The sequence below is a fragment of the Triticum urartu genome, chromosome 4A, assembly GCF_056163025.1.
Source record: "Triticum urartu cultivar PI428250 chromosome 4A, HENAU_Tu73, whole genome shotgun sequence".
NCBI lineage: Eukaryota > Viridiplantae > Streptophyta > Magnoliopsida > Poales > Poaceae > Triticum > Triticum urartu.
The window spans coordinates 232,412,844-232,431,511 of NC_141876.1; positions in this window are offsets into that span (position 1 = coordinate 232,412,844).

Here is an 18,668-nt window from a genome sequence, read left to right on the forward strand (position 1 = left end):
ACACGATGCCACTTAGAATGCAACGAGAAACTAAGCTACAACACTCCAACATAGCAACAAAGCATAAGGCAGTGGTGTACACAAGATGCTTGACAAAACATGAGCACTGAGATACGGCTAAATCACACAAGAACAGGTTCAAACAAGTATGGCAAAAGTGCAAAAGATATCTACTTCACAGACTTAGAGAAATGGGACAAATGCATTTTTGCCCCTAGTTGGTTCCTACCCATGGGTTTTGTCCTTACTTTTCGAGCTTGCTCAGTTTTGCCCTTACTTTTTCCATCGAGGTCCCTCGAATGCCCTTTGAGCATTTGACCAAAACTTTGAAAATTCATTACTAATTCATATGAACTCAGAAAAATGCAAATAAGATATCAAAATGTTTCGATAAACATTACCTTTATGTGCATATCATTTGCATCCAGGACAAAACCACCCTTTAAACTTCCTGAGGTAATTAATGTTATTAACATTATTAAAAATAAAAAGGTATAAACAATATTTTTTCATGAATACAAATTACATGCAAATGTAGGTGATGTTTCCTGAACATCCTGATATCTTATTTGTAATTTTCTGAGTTCGTATCAATTTGTGATGAAGTTTCCAAATAATGGTCAAAGTCGTTAGAACATTCATAACAAGATGATACGAACTTAGAAAAATGCAAATAAGATATCTGGATGTTCAGAAAACATCACCTACATTTGCATGTAATTTTTATTCATAAAAATATATTGTTTATGCATTTTTATTTTTAATAATGTTAATAACATTAATTACCTCAGGCAGTTTAAACGGTGCTTTTGTCCTGAATGCAAATGATATGCACATAAAGGTAATGTTTATGTGAACATTTTGATATCTTAGTTGCATTTTTCTGAGTTCATATGAATTAGTTATGAATTTTCAAAGTTTTGGTCAAACGGTCAAAGGGCATTCGAGGGACCACGACGGAAAAAGTAGGGGCAAAACTGAGCAAGCTCGAAAAGTAAGGGCAAAACCCGTGGGTAGGAATCAACTAGGGGTAAAAATGCAATTGTCCCTAGAGAAATTACTAACATGCTAGAAATAACATCAGGAAGACATGTTTAGAGGAAGCAAACAACATGCTACAAGAACATATCATAGAAATACAAGGCATGGAATGAATCTACAGAACACATGGATCAAAAGTCTCTTACTGATCATGAGCAAAAAAGGCATAGAAGATATGATGGCACCCATGTAAACATAGCAAGTTTTATTAACAGTTTCAGACTTAGCAGAAAATAGAGCATGGCATAAACAGTATTATGAAGGCAACTTTGCGAGCTCAAACCACTCACCACAACGCATTGCGTGACAAAACAAGCATACCAACAGCAATAAGACATGTTCATGAAGCTAACAATGGCAAGATCAAGTTCATAGAATGCATGGATCATTAGCAACAACCATGGAAAAATTCATTAACATGTAAACAATCTGCCAGGAACATTTTATAGCAAAAGTAGAGAAACAACAAGACATTCTAGGGCACTCCATAGGTCATAACCATATGTTCATAACATCCTTACTTAAGTATCTCAAAACAAGCATGGATACCACTGTAGCATCAAGTTAACGTAGCATCAAAATAACAGTAGGAAAATGACTTAGCAAAATCCTAAGTGCCTGAAAACAGCAATATCATGAAGCCTAGTTTGCATGCTTGTGCTAGTCACCACATTAATCACAAAAATGCAAGACAAACTCCACTGTAAACATGGCATGCTGTACAAAACACATGTAGAGCTCATGCTCATATGAACCACACATCAAATGTGACAAAAATGACAATTCACCATGATCTGATAAGTACCAGCAACTAACATTTTATAGCACTCTTTCATCAATGATTAGGGCATCAAATGAAGAGCATCTCACAATGAACATTTTGACATATCATATGCATGAAACGGAGCTACGATCAAGGAGATACGAGACGATGAACAGGGCATGAAAATGTTGCAGGGGAAAAGATAGGCGAAAATGAACCTCTGAATCTAGATCTAGGGTTTGATCCAGGCGCACGCGGATCGTGGTTTGTCAGGGAGGTGGTCGTAGTTCGCTGGAGTTGGGGAGATGGCCGGAGAGGAGGGATCCGGCCGGATCTGGCCCGGGAGAAGCCCGACGCGGCGGAGGACGGCGGCTGCGGCGGGGTCCTGGTGCGGGGCGTCGAGGCGGCGGCGGAGGAGGCCGTCGGCGTGGAGGAGCAGGGCGGAGGCGGCGGTCAGCGTTGAGGAGCAGGGCGGAGGCGGCGGTCGACGCTGACCCGGCGCGGAGGAGACTGGGCGGTGGCTGAGGAGGCGGCCAGCGTGGAGGAGCAGGGCGGAGGCGGCGGTCGGCGTTGAGGAGCAGGGCGGAGGCGGCGGTCGACGCTGACCCGGCGCGGAGGAGACTGGGCGGCGGGGCGGGTGGAGATGGGCTCGAGGGGGCCGATACGGGCCTCGCCGGGCCGGCGGCGCGGAGCGGTGGCGGTGGACACATGGCGGGAGGATATTGGTTGCGGGCGGCGGCGCGGACGCGTCCGGCCCGATCCGGACGTGTCCGGCGGTGGAGAGGGTTGGATCTAGGGTTTCATCTGCGCGAGAATTTCGGGGAGGGCACATATTTATAGCTAGGAGGAGGTAGGAGTGTCCAAAAGAGGTGTAGTTTTCGCCCACACGATCATGGTCCGACGCCGGAGGACATGGAAGAGGTTTAGATGGGTTATTGGGCCGTTTTGGAGGGGTGTTGGGCTACAACACACATGAGGCCTTTGCGGTTACCCGGTTTACCGTTGGAGTATCAAACGGACTCCAAATGGGACGAAATTTGACAGGTGGTCTACCGGTGGTGTACCAAGGCCACTTGGAAAATCTCGGTCCATTCCAAGAATGTTTAACACCCTCTCACGAAAAGAGACAAAAGGGGTATGCCGGTGCATGTGGGAGTGTCGGATTGTGAAACGGACAACGGGGTAAATGCTCGGATGCATGAGACGAACACGAATGCAAATGCGATGCACATGATGACATGATATGAAATGCATGACATGAACAAAAAGCAAAACAAAGACAAAACCGAACCACGAAGGGAATCTCATAACTTAAAGCTGAAAAAAGGCAAGAGTTGGAGTTACAAATATGGCAAGTTACATCTGGGGTTTTACAGACAAGTGTGGAACAAAACACTAGGTGAGGGAGTCCTGGACTAAGGGGGTCCTCGGACATCCGGACAGTTATCTATGGGCCAGACTAATGGGCTGTGAATACCCGAAGGCCGAAGAATGTACCTGTGTCCGAATTGGACTCTCCTTGGCATGGAAGGCAAGCTTGGCGACCAACTATGAAGATTCCTTCTTATGTAACCGACTCTATGTAACCCTAGATCCCCCCCTGGGTGTCTATATAAACCGGAGGGGTTAGTCCGGAAAGGATATACTCATTACCATAGTCATACATGCTAGGCTTCTAGGGCTTAGCCATTACGATCTCGTGGTAGATCAACTCTTGTAACACTCATATTCATCAAGATCAATCAAGCAACACCATAGTATTACCTCCATAGAGAGGGCCCGAACCTGGGTAAACATCGTGTCCCCCATCCGCCGTCTCCCGTTACCATAGAGATCTACCAGTTTTGACACCGACATTGGTGCTTTCATTGAGAGTTCCACTGTGCCATCAACGAAAGGTTCGATGGCCCCTTCAATCGTCTATAGTGACGTTGTCCAGGGAGAAACCTTCCTCCCCGGACAGATTTTCGTGTTCGGCGGTTTCGTACTGCGAGCCAACTCGCTTGGCCATCTGGAGGAGATCGATAGCTACGCCCCTGGCCACCTGGTCAGATTTGGAAGCTTGAACTATGTCACAGATATCTGCGGAGACTTGATCTTCAACGGATTTGAGACCGCAGCGATTGCTCGCCCTCGCCCTGATGAACACGACTTAAATCTGTCATCGGATCACATCCTGGAGATGGTCCCTGTTGCTGCAATGGCCTTAGAACCGGAGCAGATCGTGCCATCCGAGGCCACAGAGTCCGTGGCGTTGGAACCGCACATGGACTCGGCACCCCGCAATATTTATGTCAATGGAACTCTGGACTCCTCTCTGACTATAAGTCCTGGACCGTGTACGCCTACGGACACCGAGCTGGATCAGTTATCGATTTTCGAATTTAGCGCCGCAGACATCTTCCAGCACTCACCTTTGGGTGATGTGCTAAACTCTTTAAAGAACCTGTCCTTGGAGAAGGACTCACAGCTGAACTATGTTCGGTTCGAGCCAAAGGCTGATGATGGGAAATTTCGCTTCCCACCCGCCACCCACTTCACAGCCACCGTCAATGACTTAACCGACGTGCTTGATTATGGCTCCGAAGACATCGATGATATGGATGATGACGCCGACCAGGAGCAAGGCCAAGACCCGCGATTTACTAGACGTTGGACGGCCACCTCTTCGTACGATGTGTACATGGTCGACACACCTAAAAAAGCTAGCGATGATGACAAACGAGATCTAGTTGTGAATAAACCTTCTGAGACACAGTCCAAGCGCCGGCGCCCTAAACGCCACTCTAAGCCTCATCGCTCAAGAGATGACGACACTGGAACCGGAGAAAATAGTACTCCGGGTGACGCCGAAAACAATGAAGACCCTGTCGGGGCTGCATCCGAACAGGAGGAACAAGACAACGGGCAAGATAACCCTGATAAACAGGCCATGCCCAATGACCTAGATGATGGTAGTTATCGTCCAGTCTCTGAGGATGATGAGAGCCTCGGCAATGAGGACTTCATCATGCTTGAGGCACCCCTCGAGTAGGAGCACTTCAAGCGCCAGCTAATAGCCACTGCAAGAAGCCTGCAGAAGAAGAAGTAGCGGCTCCAAGCAGATCAAGACCTGCTCATTGACAGAGATGGACTGATGTCCTGGCAGCTAAAGAATACGGCCTCGAGCGCCCAGCCAAGTGTTACCCAAAGCGCAGACTGCTACCTCAGTTCGATGAGGAAGCACTAGATCCCATACCTCCCTCACGCAATGCGGACCGACCAGCACGTGGTCGGGATAGTGCGGCGGACCGACAACCCGGCGGTCGGGATAAAATGGCAACTCAGGCCGAACAACAGCCCGCCCCACCGCCTCACAAAAACAGGGATAGAACAACTTGGGACCATACATACGACCTTCAGCAGCAGCTGGACAGTAGAGCAGGACACACCAGATCAATCTACGGATCGCGAGGACGCTTCCCGACTTGGTACGACGGCTACCTATTTGGATGTGCAAACCTAGTCACACCCGGGCCGATAACCGCATACGGACTTCATCGGAGGTGCGCCGTGACGCGGCCCGATATAGAGGCGCCGCACACCCTCTCTGCTTCACATATGAGGTGCTGGATCACGAATTCCCCGAGGGGTTCAAGCCCGTCGATATTGAATCATATGACGGAACAACCGATCCCGCAGTATGGATTGAGGACTTTATCCTCCACATCCACATGGCCCGTGGAGATGACCTCCACGCCATCAAATACCTCCCACTAAAACTCAAAGGGCCAGCTTGACACTGGCTAAATAGCCTACCCGAGAATTCCATTGGCAGTTGGGAGGAATTGCAAGAGGCCTTCCTTGACAACTTCCAAGGTACATATGTCCGGCCACCCGATGCCGATGACTTAAGCCACATAGTTCAACAACCTGGAGAATCAGCCAGAAAATTCTAGACTAGGTTCCTAACCAAAAAGAACTAGATCGTTGACTGTCCGGATGCCGAAGCCCTAGCAGCCTTTAAACACAACATCTGTGACGAATGGCTAGCATGCCACCTTGGCCAAGAAAAGCCAAAGTCCATGGCAGCCCTTACGGCACTCATGACCCGCTTTTGCGCAGGTGAGGATAGCTGGCTGGCTCGTAGAAAAAACATAGCCCGCGAGACAGTCCCCTCCAAGGCCAAGAACAACTCCGGCAAGCTCCGGCGCAATAGACACAAACGCTGAAGCAATGGCAACAACACCGATGACACCACTGTCAATGCCGGATTCAGCGGCTCCAAGTCCGGCCAGCGAAAGAAGCCCTACAAAAGGAACAGTGAGGGACCATCCAGCCAAGATCGCATACTCGATCGTCCGTGCCAGATACATGGTACCCCAGATAAACAAGACAATCACACCAACAGAGACTGTTAGGTTTTCAAACAGGCCGGCAAGTTAAATGCCGAAAACAAAGAAAAGGGATCACAAAGTGAGGACGTGGACGAAGAGCCCCGGCAGCCAAACATTGGGGGGCAGAAGAAATATCCCCCTCAAGTCAAAACGGTGAACTTGATATACGCTACACACATCCCCAAAAGGGAGCACAAGCGAGCACTTAGGGACGTCTACGCGGTAGAGCCAGTCGCCCCAAAATTCAATCTGTGGTCGTTGTTCCCGACCACCTTCGATCTTCGAGATCACCCAACTAGTACCCTCCATGGCGGTTCAACCGCACTAGTCCTGGACCCAATTATCGTCGGGTTTCACCTAACATGTGTCCTGATGGACGGTGGTAGCAGCCTCAACCTGCTTTATCAGGACACAGTGCGGAAGATGGGCATTAACCCCTTACGAATCAAACCAACAAGGACTACCTTTAAAGGAGTCATACCAGGCGTAGAGGCCTGTTGTACGGGCTAAATCACGCTGGAGGTGGTCTTCGGTTCTCCGGACAACTTCCGAAGCGAAGAGTTAACCTTTGATATCATCCCCTTTCGCAGCGGCTACCACGCATTGCTCGGACGAACCGCGTTTGCTAGATTCAACGCAGTACCACACTATGCTTATCTCAATCTCAAGATGCCCGGTCCACGCGGCGTCATAATAGTCAATGGCAATACTGAATGCTCCCTCTGAACAGAGGAGCACACCACCGCCCTAGCAGCGGAGGTACAGAGCGGCCTTCTCAAGCAGCACCATAGTAAGGCTGCCGAGCCCTTGGACACCATTAAGAGGTTCCGGACTGTCCTGTTGCATATCGTTGGACACCATTAAGAGGGTTACAAATCATTGGAGATTTTTTTCGCATTATGCGAAATATCGGCACTTCCCGACCAGATGCTGACAGCACTCTGGTTTGGACCAGGGGCTGCACCCATGCTTTATTATAAAACTCCTTTGGCTAAGTGAGGGCGTTTAAGCCGTATAGTCTGATTGCCTTGTTCGTTGCGCTAAAAAACTCCTTCAAGGACCATATAATTGGATCAAGATTGTTTAGATTCCATCCTGAACAGCTCCGTACTACCTACGTGACGGCAGAAGTTGACGACTGGCCAACCCTCAGATTACATACAACATGGCCGCACAGGAGGAAACAATTAAAGCATAACAAAATTATACTACCAAAACAGGCTTCGTTTTTCATAATACAAGGCAAGGACAACATGAATACATTTGTTCAAATACAATGTCCTGCGAACATTGTGCTGCCGCAAGGCGAGACCCCTCCAGGACTTCCGCAAAATACCGTTCGGGTGTGCGGTGCTCCTTGCCCTCCGGTGGCCCTCTCGTCACCTCGACGGAGTCCATCTTCGCCCACCACATCTTGCAACGGGCAAAGGCCATGCGCGCACCTTCAATGCAGGCCAAGCGCTTGACGACGTTCACAGCTGTTGGACAACCTTCTCCTCGGCCTCGCCCAGGGCCTTCCTCAGGGCCTCGACCTCGGTCGCGGCTCCTGCACATATCACGACACTGCGGTCAATATACAGCGCCTACTCCTTCCGAACACACAGCAAGATGTCACTCACCTTGCTTCTCCTGGAGCCGAACCTTAACCTCGCCGAGCTCGTTCTCGGTCCGCTCCAGCCCCTGCCTCAGTTCAGAGACTTCGGCAGCATGCGAGGTTGCGGCCAACAGCGATGCCTGCTTATCCATCCATATTACGTTAGTCTCCTATAACAAAAGATTGATCCTCTGTCCGGTTCTTCTTACCGAACACCGGAAAGTGTCTCAGGGGCTACTGTCTACATGGGGTTTTTCTCTTTCTTACCTAGAAACCTGTCAACAGGCTATTGCAAGCTTCATTCAGTCCACTCTTAGCAGACTGAATCTTCTCCATCACCACACCCATAAGGACACGGTGCTCGTCCACGACGGAGGCGCCTCGAAGCGCCTCCATCAGGTTATCCGGCGCCCCTGGATGGACAGGGGCCACCGGTGGAAGCGGCACACCCCCTCCTTCAAAGGGGGCTGCTCGCCCAACTCCGGAGCCATATGGATCTCCTGAATAGTGTTCGGCTGAGGGCCAAACTGGATGTGGCCCTCTTCACCAGTCTCCATGGGGATCGGCTCCCCCATGTGTCCGTTAGTGGAGGTCTCTCCTTGTGGTGCCTCCCGGACAGCGTCCTGGGCTCCTCCCCGGTTCAGAGCGGTCCTCCGGGATAACACTTCGGTGTCGTCTATAGCCCCGGGGGAATAAGCAGGCGGTGGCGACATGCTCGCCATCTCTGACGGAGCCAACAAACCTCCAGATGAGGATCGCTGGATAAGGTCGCGGGCCGGACTGCAATAGTACAAATAACCATGTCAAGATAATGAAGAGAAAGGGTCGGATGCGCGCATGAGCGAGCCATGTCACTTACGATGCGGCCTGGGGCTTAGTGCGGGGGCGTCGTTCCGGACTGCTGTCAACGTCCCACGCGGTGTTGACCGGTGGGACGCCCTTCCCCTTCCTGGGCGTTTCCGCCTCTAGATGCGCCGAAGCCGCCCTCTTCTTCCTCCTCTCCTCAGGGGGACGGTTGTTTTGCTCCTCCTCTTCGTCGCCATTGTCCTCGGGGACAGAGGAATGAGCTTCGTCGTCTTTGGATGACACGTCCGAAGTGCCCTTGCAACGGGGGCCACTCTTGTCCCGCTTGGCCTTCTTTTCCGGCGCCTTATAAGGCGCTGGCACCAGCATCTTCGCTAGATGCGGGATGACCGGTTCTTCAGGCAGCGGAGCCGGACACTGGATCCGCTTCGCCCTCTCCATCTAGTCCTGAAAAAGCAGCAATAAAAGCTCAGGCATCGTCCTTGAAACAAACAAGTGGAGAATGCATTAAAAAATACATACCTCGCTAGCGAGGTGTTTAGCGTTGTGCCCGCGATCTGAGTTTGCGGCCGGCGGTTTCCCGTTGCCCTTAAAGAGCAACTTCCATGCACCTTCGTGAGTAGTCTTGAAGAGCCTCACCAGGGTCTAGTGGTTCTTCGGGTTGAACACCCACAGAGGGCAGCTTCGGCGCTGGCACGGGAGGATCCGACGAACTGGCATCACCTGGATCACATCAACGAGCTAGATGTTCTTAGTTACCATGCTTTGAAGTCGCATCTGCAGCACTATCAGCTCGTTAGGAGAACACCAGTCCGGACTCTTCTCAACCCAGGAGGTGAGTCGCATGGGAGCGCCGGAGCGAAATTCGGCAGCTGTCGCCCAGGTGGTGCCGCGAGGTTCTGTGATGTAGAACCACTGCTTCTGCCACTCCTTACCCTGTCCACAAAAGTACCTTTGGGCCAGGAGACGTTGGACAGCTTGCTCACCATGCCTCCTCCGCACTCCGCGTGCTGGCCATCCACCACCTTCGGCTTCACGTTAAAGACTTTGAGCCACAGCCCGAAGTGGGGTTGGATGCGGAGGAAGGCCTCACACACGATGATAAATGCCGAGATGTTGAGGAAGGAATTCGGGGACAGATCATGGAAATCTATCCCGTAACAATACATCATCCCGCGGATGAAAGGGTGGAGTGGAAACCCTAGCCCACAAAACAAATGGGGGATGAACACTACCAACTCGGTGGGCTTCGGCGTGGGGACGACTTGTCGCTCGGTCGGCAGGCGGTGAGTGATCTCCTTCACCAAGTATCCGGTCGCCCGAAGCTCAGTAATGTCCTCCTCCTTGACGGAGGAGACCATCCACTAGCCTTGACCTCCCGATCTGGACATGGTTGCTTGAGTGGAAAGGAGATGAGAACTTGGGCGCTGGAGTTCGAGATTGGAAAGGCGGAGGCAGAGAGAGGGCATGAGAGAGGAAGAGGGAATCCTTTTCCCCTTATAAAGGCAACGAATATTAAACACCTCCTCACCCGCCTTAAGATTCTCCTATTCCCATGGGCCATATAAACGGCACGGTTGCGTTACCCATGCCCGCATTGATGAGAATCCCGCGATAAGGGGACACGATCTCTGCTTTGACAAGACATGCCAATGGCAACCGTGTCTTGGGACATGGGGCGTCGAAACATGAAAGCGGTTTGGAATTGTGACCGGGCAGACATGATGTCATGTTGTAAAAAGCTGTCAGCAGATTACACTAATGTAAAAATATATTCTCTCTGTGGTTATGTATGGTGGGTGTGTGTGACAGGTTCGGATACTATCGTCGCATCCGAAGACTATCTTGAAGTTCGGATAGAAGGGAACCTGCCTTGCAATGCCGAAGACAATCTGTGCGCCGGACTCCTCATCATTGAAGCCAGGTTCAGGGGCTATTGAGGGAGTCTTGGACTAAGGGGTCCTCGGTCATCCGGCCTGCTATCCGTGGGCCGGACTGATGGGTTGTGAAGACACGAAGGCCAAAGAATGTACCTGTGTCCGGATTGGACTCTCCTTGGCGTGCAAGGCAAGCTTGGCGACCGACTATGAAGATTCCTTCTTATTTAACCGACTCTATGTAACCCTGGATTCCCCCCGGTGTCTATATAAACCGGAGGGGTTAGTCTGAAAAGGAGATACTCATTACAAAAGTCATACAGGCTAGGATTCTGGGGTTTAGCCATTATGATCTCGTGGTAGATCAACTCTTGTAACACTCATATTCATCAAGATCAATCAAGCAGGACGTAGGGTATTGCATCCATAGAGAGGGCCCGAACCTGGGTAAACATCGTGTCCCCCGTCTCCTGTTACAATCGATCCTAGACGCACAGTTCGGGACCCCCTACCCGAGATCCGCCGGTTTTGACACCGACACCAGGCAAAAGGCCGAGCCTTCCACCCTTTACCAAGTATATAGATGCATTAATTAAATAAGAGATATTGTGATATCCCATGATATCCATGTCCCAACATGGAACAACCTCCAACTGCACCTGCAACTAGCAACGCTATAAGATGGGCTGAGCGAAGTAGTAACATAGCCAAACAACGGTTTGCTAGGATGGTGAAAATGTTAGAGGCTATCATGGCAATTTGGGAGGCTTGATAAACAAGTGTTAGGTAGCTTGACATAGCAATAGCATCGAGACAACTAGCATAAAAAAGATAGTAGTGATATCCAAGGTGACGGTTATCTTGCCTGAAATCCCGCTAAGAAGAAGACTGAATCCATGAAGAAGACGAACGGGCGTAGTCGAACGGAGCCTCACAATCGCGACGATACCGAGAACTATCGAGAAGTAGCACAACCGGAAACAAGCAAACAACATGGTAAACTAACAAGCATAAGCATGTCATGATGCACAATCAAGTATAATGCATGTCCGGTTTAATGAGTCATGGCATGGCAAAGTGCAACAAACAATACTACAAATTAAGTGGAGCTCAATATGCAACGAGTTGCATATTGACAAAACACCACATGCAATTATTTAGTTCACTCCTGTTTATGCTACACAACAATATTAAATGTTGTTAGACATGGCAAGCGGTGAAGCATAAGTAAACTAACTATTTAAGCAAGTTTAAATGAGGCCGAAAATAACAAACTACAATTTCGGAAAATCCTCATGCGCATATTTTGAATTTGGTACTGTTCTTCCCTAAATCATATTTTATTGTTGTTAAAAAGGAAAAATATAGTGCAACAAGTTAATCTATGCATTTATCTACCCCATTTACATATAAAGTTTATTTAAAACTGAGCTACGGTTAATTAGTTATGAAATAAATCATTTTAGCATGTTATTTAGCAATGTAAATGCAAACAGCATGTTAAACATATTTTATCATGCATGAAAGTTGTATATTATGAAAGTACATGAAATTCTAAGCATTTTACATGTTTAAATCATTTTAATCCGATACACGGTTGTGGAGTTATTAAATGCATGAACATGAAGGACTTTTATGTAAAATAGAAGTTCACTAGATAATGGCAAAATCCACAGCGCTTGGAAAAAATACATGGGCCGAATCAACAGGCTGGCCCAACAGGTGGAAAAACAATAGGAGGGGTGATGGGTTGTGGCCTCACCTAGTGGGCCTTTGCTTAGCTTGGCAGAGGAGGCCGGCTGCAGAGGCGGCCCAGGCGGTTCATGGCGTGGTCAACAGGAGCGGGGCAGTCGTTGCTCAATGCTGCTAGGCTGCTGTTCGTCTCCTTCACCAGGAGATAGAATGAAGGTACGGCGGCACGGCAAAGCAGAGTCCGATGCGGGACTTGGCAAGGAACCCGGCGAAGCGGACGAGGCGCAGGGCGGCAGTCGGCTCCGTCGTTAGCTGGACTAGGCGAGGAGGAGGTCGAGGCAAAGGCGCGGGAGAGCAGAGGGGTCTGCGTGTGTCGGCGCGGCGAAGCAGAGCCCGACGGGGGTCTTCAACGGTAGAAGGCGAGGCCGGAGGGGTGCGGAACGGATGGGTCCATCCGGGAACTGGGCGGAGAGAGAGATTTTAGAGACGACTCGGTCCTGTTCACGGACACAGAGATTTGAGAGAGAGAGAAAATCAGTAAGAATGAGAGCAAGGGAAGGAAAGGAGCGGGACAAGGTCGGTCCTGGTGTTGCTGCTACTCCGGCGAGGCCACTTGCCGGCACGGGGTGATGGCGTCGAGGAGGCATGAGGCCTCGGGTGCGAGCGATGCGGTTGTTGTCTCCTCGGGCAAGAGAGGAACGAGGAAAGCCTCGGGCGAGGTGGAGGGTGATCGATGGATAGCTGCAGTGGATGGATTGGATTTGGGTGTTGCTGGCTGTTGTTGGGTGGCGGCGGGAAACGAGGAAGGTGGTCGGAGCCATCGGGTTGGGTGGAAAAAGGATCGGGAGGGATCCCGAGGAAGAGTGTGGCAGCGGCAGCTGAGGGCATGGATGGGACAAGGCTCCTAAATTTTAGGGTTAGGCCTGTAGGTGGTCTATTTATAGATAGAGGAGAAGGTTTAGGGTATCACAGATTTAGATCCGACGGTCGGAAAAATAGGTTAGGGGTGCCAAAGAAGAAAGCGAAGATATTTTTGGGACATTTTGGGGATGATCCGGACCCATCAGTAACGACTGCCCAGGTCAGGTCCGGGGGAGTTTCAGACACAGGCGAGGGGTCGATGCACTGAGCAAAGAGGGGTTAGGTGGGTTGACAAGAGGGAATTGAAAACCCGATTGGACTCAGATCGATCAACGAAGTCAAGGGGGAACGCGATAACTACGAACGGATACAAGCTTTATGAAAACATGCAGATGCAATGTGCATGATGCTATGATGAAATGCCACATACAAAATAAAACATACAGCGACAACGAAAAACATGGAAGGCGTCTGGAGCGTCGGTCTTGGGTCGTCACAACACTCTCCCACTTATAAGAGATCTCGTCCCGAGATCTAAGGATGACAACGGAGAGAAGCGGAAGAGGAAGAGGTAAAACAAAGTTGCTTCTTTGACAAACGAGTGAAACCACGAGCCTTGAGAGGTTGAACAAATTGAAAGGAAGAATATAATGGAGATGAACGAGATTGCAAACACTCTATTAGAAAAGAGAAACAAGGAACACCATGTGAACCTTGGAGGTTGCAAATAAATGAAGAATAGCACGAGGGGCAAGAAATAATTTGGAACCACTCAGGTTTAAATGAGATAGACAATTAATGAGAAGGAAAGGATTTGGGCTACACTCCGGTAGAAAGAGAAGAAAATCCTGATAAGATGAAAAGAACTTGAAAAAAAAGAACTTCGCACTTTGATTAATGGATAAGCAAGGAAAGAACATTATCTTGACAAACAAGATGATACTTGATGGGAGCAATAGCACAATGCCTCCGGAAGAAATGAAAGAATGAAATGAAAAGAACGGAGAAAAGAACAACAACTTCCACCATGAATGAACATGAAGGAGCCTTCCTACGAAGAAGGGTTGAACGGAGTTGTTGGAAAATCAACAACAAAACAACAAGCTTGTTGTGGGCTTATGGTCAACATCTCAAAAATACAAGGTGACACCGGCCACAAACGGAAATAGTTGATTGGATTAGGATCAACAAGGAGATGAAAACTCCGATCATTGATAAGCACCACAAATAGCAACATTCCTTAGGTAAGGCTTTAGGTGAAATCTTTACCAAGATAACTCCAACGAAGAGATTGATGGATTTAAAATACCTCATTCTTGACAACATGTGCATCATGAAACACAAAGGGAAATTATCAAGAATGACATAACACCACCTCAAAAGATAAGATAGAAAGAACTGCACTTCAGAATGCAAGATGAAAAATACTTGAGCTCCTCCAACAAGAATCTTGAAGAACACTTCAAGATGAAAGAAATCCTTGATGAACCACCATGTTGAGCCATCATGAAGAACTCTGGTAATAAAAGAATGATCCAAGGAAAGGAAAGCTGAAAAGAACAAGATGAAGCCTTGCAATGATTTAGATGGAGCTTCGCGACCAAATGATTGAGAGAGCTTGGAAATGCGTAAGATAAGATGAAGCACTTGAAACCAAGAATTTGATATCATGAACGAACTCCAGAAGAAAAGAATTGAATCTCTAATAATAAGGCTTACTGTATGTTTATCCTTCATCAACTTAAATTGATGACACGCAATGGATTTGCCATACTACTTATTCTTTTGCAAGGATTGAAGAGAGATATAGCGCCAACTTGAAGAAGTCTTCGACGAATCACCGGGACGATTGGAAAGAACGAATGAAACGATACGATATTAAAGGAATAGGAATGTTGAACAAACCACCGGTAGGATTATGAGAGAACAAATGAATTGATACGATGCCAAACGAATAGGAATCTTAAACAAACCATCGTAAGAATTGAAAACGAATGAAGAAAAGAGAATGGCTCTCCGGGAAGAATTAAAAATGCATGAAGCTACTTGAGTGAATTTGGATACAGGATAACGAGGAGATCATGAGATGATTAGAGAGTACTTTACACCGAAAAAATTGGAGATGAATGAAGAAATAACAATTTAGTAGAATTGGTGGACAAGAGCAGAATGTTGAGAACGATTAAATCTTCTGAAATAATGGCCTTCAGATGATCGAGAAAGGAAAACAACTCTTGAAATGCTTCGGATGGGTATGAAAAGAATTCTCACGATTGGAACAATTATGAGGATGGCATGAAGCTAGTACCATGAATCTTCAAGAGAACGAACCAACATTCAAGAGAAATTGTTCTTCGGTCTTCAAAATTGGAGAATGACGACGAGAAACACCACCATGAATTGTTGAGACACTCCGGAGTAATCAAGAATAGAAAGATTGAGCCGAAGAGGAAAATAATTTGAAAGCGATCTTGAAGGAGGCATATGACTGATGGAATCCATTCTTACATTACGCCTTGAAAATAATTTGGGAATAACTCTGAAAAATTAGAAGAGTCAGGTAGGATGCTGGGAAAAGACCTGTGGCTTAGGGCCCACTCAAAAGAAAACACCGGTGAACGATTTTTAAAGAGGGATTGCGTCGGTTGAATTAAATGGCTTGAATGAGGTAATAACCTCGAAATAGATTGAATTGATGCAGACTGGCAACACGAATCTTTAGAGATATCTTGAGCACTCTGGATATGAATAGAAAGAGGTGGATGATTAACAGGTTCACCGGCATGAGATAGCATTTGAGAGGAGGAAAGGATATGATCAACACCGATAGCTTGAATTTAGTCCACCGGAGAAGAAAAGAGAATGAAGAATGATAAACTTGAAGCTCCTGAGCATCTCCATGAGAAATCACCGGCTAAGAACATAGAAGGAAAAGAATGAAGAGACTTCACATCAATAAAAGGATACTTGATTAAGAAATCTGAGTCCTTTAAGAAAAAAGGGTGGGACGGCGGGAAAACAAAGGAAACTTGGGACGGATGAAACAAACACCATTGCGAAGAACTGATAATTGATCTAGCAGAAACTAAAAGGATATGATTAACTTGAAGAGAAGCACACCAGTTGAAAAGGATTGACATGACAATCTCGATGATCAAGAATGATTAGTACTCCCATAGAAATATGAGAACACCGCTTAGGAAAAGGTATGGAATCAATACTTGACTTCGAAGTAACTCGAATACCACAACTCAATGCAAAACAAAGGATTTGGCTTGCTGAATAAGCCGAAACAAACATATGATAGATATTTCCCCAATCCCATATCATGTATATGTCAGAAAGATATCCTGAGTAATACTTGAATTCCCACCTATGAACTCCCGAAACTTTCTGGTTATGCAATCTGGTGTTAGGGATACATGGAGGCACAAATATCTCACACAACTAACAAACCCTACACTCCAACTGTATCCATCCGTCAACACATAACCAAGAAAACCTTGTAAATCGTGTACTTCAAACCGTCGAAAACATCTGATATACTAGCTGTGGCAATACATCTGATCGCTCTCCCCAGAACTGGGTGTCGTCAAACTACTCTCACCACAAAGAGTATAGAAGCATTTTCGATGTCTGCGTCCTCTGGTATTCCGGAACTGAAACGATAAGGACTTTGAAAAAAATACCTCAGAGCTCAACTCCCCAGGACACTACCACAACCCCTAAATGTCAGGAGGCACTAAGACAGAATTCCCGTCACAATGATATCACAACTATCCAACAATACCCGCGTGATCCTAAAAAAATTGAGTGAAAAGGGATAGAAGATTGGGGAAAACACCTATGTCATGAATCCTCACCAGAGCGACGAAGGGGATAAGGTGTAAAAAGAAATGCTACTCTCCAATATAACTAAGACTCAAAATAGTTTTTTTCTAGACTCAACAACGACTGCGGTTCGATCAATCAAGGGGGCTCCTAAGGTCGGTAAGGCTCTGATACCAACTTGTAGCACCCAAGATGCGATTCTATCCCAATCACGTGATGAACTCAAGATCGGGGCACAATCGCATTTCGAGCGCATAGCAAGGTGGACATCATTACAACATACCATGTACTGAATAGATGAGAATACAAGATAAAGGCTTACACTCGCCACAAGCTACAACATGAATACAACAGCTCATCAATACATAGCAATCATCATACAGAAGAGCAGGATCTGACTATGGATGAAATCAAACGAAAAAGAAGAACGACATCCACCCTGCTAATCCCAGGCTCAGTCGACCCGGGACCTATCACTTTATTGAAGAAGAAAAAGTAGAAGAACTCCAAACAAGGAAGCATCTCACTCGCGTCAGACCATCGCATAACATGTACCTGCACCTGTTGTTGTAGTAATATGTGAGCCACGAGGACTCGGCAATCCCATTACCATGGGTATCAAGACTAGCAAAGCTTAATGGGTATGGAATGGAAAAGTGGTGAGGTTGCGGCAAGAGACTAAGCAATATATGGTGGCTAACTTACGAGTACAAGAGCAAGATGAGAAGCTATGTAACAGTCGCAAATTAATAATGATCAAGAAGTGATCCTGAACTACTTATGTTCAAACATAACCCAACCATGTTATCTTCTCGAACGCAGCCGAAAAGAGACAGTCATGGCTATGCACACGGTTGGTGTATTTTAATTGAGTTTAGTTCAAGTCCACTACAACCAGATATTAACAAATTCCCATCGGCCACATAACTGCGGGCACGGCTCTTGAAATTTTAAACCCTGCAGGGGTGTCGCAACATAGCCCATGACAAGCTCATGATCCGCGGAGACAATCCTCCATCAAGGGACATCCGATCAAACTCGGGATCCTGATGCACGAGACGTTTCGACAATGGTAAAACAAAACCAGCAAGACCTCCTGGCGTGTCGACACCCTGATAGTAGCCGCGCGTATCTCGTCTCAGGCCATGACCGGATTGTCCAAACTTCTGGTAGGCCAATCACAGAGTTGCCCCTGGCGGCCACCGGCGGATGACAGGATGGACAAACACTCGTGAGGAGCACTGCCCGGGGGTTGACTAAGGGACCTTGTGGGCTCGCATGTCCCTATGCAAGTTTTAGTTGTTATTAGGAAAATGGTAAAACCAATGTTGGGCCTTGCTGGAAGAGTTTTATTGAAAGCGAACTTTCAAGAGGGGCCCATAAACCCTCATCGTGTTAGGGACGCAAAATCAAGAAACATAACACTAGTATGACAGAAACTAAGGTGGCAAGAGTTGAACAAAACACCAGGCAAAAGGCCGAGGCTTCCACCCTTTACCAAGTATATAGATGCATTAGTTAAATGAGAGATATTGTTATATCCCATGATATCCATGTCCCAACATGGAACAACCTCCAACTGCACCTGCAACTAGAAATGCTATAAGAGGGGCTGAACAAAGCGGTAACATAGCCAAACAATGGTTTGCTAGGATGGTGGAAAAGGTTAGAGGCTATCATGCTAATTTGGGAGGCTTGATAAACAAGTGGTAGGTAGCGTGACAAAGTGATAGCATCGAGACAACTAGCCTAACAAAGATAGTACTGAGATCCATGGTGATGGTCATCTTGCCTGAAATCCCGCTAAGAAGAAGACTGAATCCATGAAG